The sequence below is a fragment of the Alligator sinensis genome, unplaced genomic scaffold (genome assembly GCF_000455745.1).
Source record: "Alligator sinensis unplaced genomic scaffold, ASM45574v1 scaffold2129_1, whole genome shotgun sequence".
NCBI classification, from domain to species: domain Eukaryota; kingdom Metazoa; phylum Chordata; order Crocodylia; family Alligatoridae; genus Alligator; species Alligator sinensis.
In genome coordinates, this window is record NW_005843538.1 from 1 (window position 1) to 5,581 (window position 5,581).

The window sequence follows — 5,581 nt, forward strand, 5'->3', positions numbered from 1 at the left end:
CAACCTCCTCTCCCCCCTCCCCCATTCCTGGGAGGAGGCAACGGCACAAGGTGGTGGGTGGTGGTGCTTCACCCGCCCCCCCTCATTCTTAACTGGCAATTAGCTCATGTTTAAATATTAGTTATCATGGAACTCCATAGTTAAGGCTGAAATTATTAAGACAAGAGTGAAAAACCTTTGTTTGAAAATGTATCATATATCATATCTTGCCTTGGGTTCCCCATCTTCTCACTGCCCCCCCCCCCCCCAAAAAAAAAAAAAAGCCAACAAAGTTCAATATAAATCAGCCAAACACTTGGAAAAAATAAATGGTCTGAGAAATTAGAGGTTTTTTTCCTTTGGAGACATGCCAAATAAAAACTAAGACAAAATGCAGGCAGCAGATATATATCAATTACTCAAAGGATTCAGAGTAGAATGTTCTATCAAAGGTCGTCTTTCTCTAATCCACCAGAAACCTCTTTAATGCCACCCATTAACTCAACATACCACAATGCTATTTCTGCACTGCTAATGCGGGTCACAAATCTCCCACCATAATAATGTAAATATAGGTCTACAAACTGTCTTTCACTCATCCTATGGAAGCAAGTAATCCAAAACAGAAATATTTCTTCTAACTCAGGCTCCCACATGTTGAGAACAAAAATCACCAATCAGTTCCACCCCGTTCTTCATACATATTTCAGAAGCAACAATATCTACAGTTCTACACATCTGTCAGGAGTCTCCTTACTTAGAAGGACACTCTCAGGTAGCCTTTATATTTACTTGTATGTATTCTCGCCCGAGACTGCTGACAAAGATGTCAATTAGTGTCAAATGAGTTTTGTTATGATGCGAGTGATTTAGGCTACATGGCCATCTGGAGTGGGAAACTACTGAGGTTAACATTTTCTGTTCATATCAATACCAGTGTACTTCTTAGTAGTACAGCTTTCCCAAAGCAATGCCTCTGGCACTACTGTATGAAGATGGCAGTTTGTAATCTTTGAAGTTGGGTATTTAGGATAAATTTAGGCCTCCAAGTGGGTCAGCTCTTTTAAATGCTTCTTCACAGAGCTGGGAAAATGAAGATGACAACCAATCCTACAATTACTGTGTGCATCTCAGTGACAAAGGAAGCTCCACACATGGTTCTGAATCAGGGAGATCACAATAGCAACTCCATTTTTCCCTTAGCTCAGGTATTATTCTACGAAAGATCACTAATGAAAAAATGTGTGTGCAAACCATGGTACATTTATCTACCTTTCACAAACTTTTTTGACACTACTAAGCTGAGTGTTTCTTAAATATACTAGGAGGTCCTTTTTTATTATGGAATCCCTTTTCCTACTTACTTCGAAGAACATACTTAAAATACCAGAGGGCTGTGTCCACAGGGCCCTTAGTAACTACACATTCAGTCAGTCTCATCTCAAAAAGTAAATCAGGTGTTGCAATTGTGGATGTTCAGCACATCTGAGCAACAGGCACTTTACTTTTATCCCTCTCCAGACCAAGCTGCCCCACTTCCCTCTTTTCCTCACATGCTTATTTTATTATTTCCACTCATCCCCATCTAGAGAGAGCCTTAACCTGACCTTGAAGCTGCAGTCTCCTAAGCTGTCTCAGTGAGAGATGCTTTAGTAGTAAGTGATAATCATATGGCCAGACAGAAGCAAAAATAAAAAACATAGGCAAATTTTGTACAAGGTCTAGTGAAATGGAATTCTTGGCGTTCATTTTGTAGCAAGGATTTCAGGAGCATGGATCCTTGATTAAAGGAAGAATGCTAACCATGTTGTTGAAATGCATTTAAGTCTTTGCTGTATCATCTAATTCAGGGGTTGTCAACCAGGGGTACTTGAGAAGGCCCTAGGGGGTATGCATAAGTGGGCAAGGACAGAGCACCACCAAGCACCATCCTATGCTGCCACGCAGGCACCACCCACCCAGGCAGATGCAGGGGATGCAGGAAGCTTGCACACACCAGCTGCCACCACTCTGTCCAGCCGCGCGCCACCCCCTCTCCTCCCGCTCCACATCCAGCTGTGTGGGGTACACTGATCCTTAAAGGTTGAAAAACCCTGATCTAATTCTTCTCATACTTAATAGCGGAGTCTATCACTTAGCCCTCAAGATCACACATACATAATTTGGGCACAGATCCTGTATAAACCTCTAATACTACACAGCTAACTCCACACTCTATAGTATAGAGGGATGTTATTGATTTATTAGCAGGGATCTGGATTTTCTGTTTGCCATGCGGAAACAGAGAATAACACGAATTTCCCCCTTTACCTGAGGAAGACACGGATTTTTCATTTTAAACAGAGAAACCCACAAATTTTACCCTTTTGCAAAGAGCTCTCTGCAGGCTGGCAGAGTTCCAGCCTGCAAGGGGCTAAGGGGGAGCAGGAGGAGAGCAGTCAGGCCGGGGATGCCATGCGTATGTATATGCACGTGGCCACCAGACAGCCTGGAGAGAAGGTCCCACAAGTAAGTCTGGGTGAGGGGACTGAGGGCCCGTGGGGGGGAGAGCTGGGCAAGACTGGGGCTGCTGGCCAGTCAAGGGGTGTGTGGGGCTTAAGGCCCAAGGCCAGAATGCGTGGATGCAGGGCCCTGGCAAGGGGTGGGATGGGGCCATGGGAGGATCATCCGGGGGGGCTCCTCGCCACTGTGTTTGTGAGGTTTGACCTAGAAACTACTATACAAAGCCCAAGCAAAAGTCTCTGTTATGTAACAAATGCCCATCTGCAATGATAAGGAGGAGACAGTCTTAGATAAAGGAGGCTTGAAAACAAAAGCAGAATCAGAGGACTGGGTCAAAGAGCTCATTAAAATACTAAAAATCATGCCCCTAGGTGGGGAGAAAGTATGCTAATAAAACATACGTGTATGTAAATGAGATACATAGCTAAAACACAGGTATAGAGACATGCTCAGTAAAGAACTCCTTGCGTTACTCCTTTATAACCAATTAGCAAACAAGAATGCTTATGAAGGTCTAAACCCCTGTATAAAAGATGCCTTGGAATTAGAAATCTGTGCACTTGTTACGTGAAATTATTCCGCTTGCACCTTGTATTGCTAGCAATAAATCTTCTTTAAGAAGGGGGAGCACGGGTGGCTAGTAGCAAAGGATGGTCACATTATCATCCCAGCTGCCTGGGTTCACGTGGTAGTAAAGAGCGCTCATCATGGTACCCACTACGGACCCAGGGCCCTGGTGAGATGGATCAGTCACTATGTAACTGGAGTGGGATTAAGAGAGGCTGCCAAGAAGGTATCAGAGACATGTGAGGTCTGCCAGAGAAATAACCCAAAAGGAGGGAGAACATGTCGGACTGCCCAGGCCCGGGAGGTAGTCAAGGCGCTCCTACGAGAAATCATACCTCGCTTCGGACTTCCAAAAGGAATAGGGTCAGACAATGGCCCACATTTCATTGCACAAATTACTCAGAAGGTTTCTGAGTTCCTGGGAATCAGCTGGCATTTACACACCCCTTGGAGACCTCAGTCCAGTGGAAAGGTGGAACGTATGAATCAGACCTTAAAAAGACACCTTGCAAAGATTTGCCAAGAAGCTCGACTCAAATGGCCAGAGGCCCTACCCTTGGCCCTGTTACGAGTAAGGGTCGCACCACATTCTAAATTGGGATTAAGCCCGTTTGAAATAATGTATGGTAAGCCTTACCCTCTGAGTCTGCCCATGGGTACTGAACAACAGTTACATGTTTTAGGAGAGGGAATGATTAGAGAATATGTATGATCTTTGGTTTCTGTTTTGTCTTCCATCCATCAGCAGGTACGGGACGTGCTGCAGACACGGGACCAGTCTCTTGCTCCAGAAAATCGACTATTACTTGGGAGTTACGCCCTTGTGAAAGACTGGAATGAGGAACCACTTCGAGCCAAATGGAAGGGCCCATATAGGGTACTTTTAACGACCCCGACGGCAGCAAAGCTCGAAGGAATCAAGACTTGGATACATTCCAGTCGCCTAAAGCCGGTGGCTGGACCGGAACAAGAAGGAACCCCTGCAGACTCCGGGACCGGAGGCAGAGAACAGTGGAAGGTGGAGCCAATAAGAGACTTAAAATTCCTATTCAAAAGAAAGGAACTTTAAATAATTTGTCAATCTTTGATCAAGTTTTTCCCAGGGGAGAGGGGGGACCTGTGCCCCCCAGATCTGTGTGCAAGTTGGGGGTGGACGTGGGCTGCCCACTGTGGGCTTGAGCTCCCCACCCTGCTGCCCTCCCCTGGGGCATTCACAGTCCAGCAGGTGCGACCTGGCACTACAGGGCAGAACAGGGTTGTGCAGGGAAGCTCCTTGCCGCTGTGAGCTCCGCACTGCCCTGGCGACATGTCCCCTGCCTGGGCGCGGGTATGCGCCTCACTGCTGCCACGCAGGCAGGAAATGCCTTGCCAAGGCAGCACAGAGCTCACAGCGGCAAGGAGTAGAGGCCCCAGGAGACAGTAGCAGTGTGGGGAGCCCAAACCTGAAGTAGGCAGCCTGCACCCTCCCCGCCCCTGCGCACAAATCTGGGAGTGCACACGGCGGCAGGGAACCACCCCCGCTCCCCCGCCTGAGCCTGCAGCAGGGGCAGGGTACGGCAGGGTCCACTGCACTGCAGCAGCTGTTGCTTCCTGTGGACATCAGCCAGGGCTTGGGTGCTGCTGTGGGGGGCAGCAGCTGCAGACCCAGGTCCCTGGCCCCATAGCCCTGGCAGCTGGAGGCCCCCCTCCAGCAGGGATGGGGAGGTAGGTGGCGGGGAGGGGGGAAGCCAGGGTTGAAGTGGCTGTTGAGATTCAGAAGGGGCACTGGCAGGACCAGGGGGCTGTGGGTGGGGAGTTAGGGGCACCGTGGCTTGGGAGTGAGGGGCCTGGACCTGCATTCTGTGAGCTAAGGGGGTAGAGAGAGCTCTGATTTTCCATGATAAAATATCCAAAATCAAATACCAAATTTTATACGTAATTAGAATTTATTTTATTATAGTGACTGAGGCACTATTAGGCTTCCAAATTGCTTTAAAATTGTAAATAGCTCAAGAAAACATTGTGTTTAGCTGATACCTCTCTCTATATATAGTGACCTTTCATCTTAATCATGGATTTGGGGTGTTTTAATTAGAGAATTTGCAATTCTTTATCAGAGAACTTACAATCTTTTTAATCAGGGAAAACCAGGATCCCTGTTTATTAGTACTGCTGGGATTTTGACAGAGGAAGTAAGTAAAAAGAATAGCGGTGAATGGGGGCTGTATGCCAAAGAATATGGCTACAAATTAGAAACACTGGGAACACTGGCACAAAGGCTCTCCAGACTATATCTATAGATATAGGGGGGTGTGTGTGTGTGTGTGTGTGTGTGTGTGTGTGTGTGTGTCACACTGGTGATGGTGGCTAAATAGGTAGATATTATCAGACAGGTGATCTACAAAAACATGAACAGCCCCCAGGAAGCTCCTCTGCTGTATTTGCCGAAATGGACTGGACCCTGAACAGAAACAAGTAATTTCCAACCACCATGTAGGATGGACACAAGATGACCCTCTGCGTGTAAAGGTTCAAAAGGCAAGAGATAGGGCAT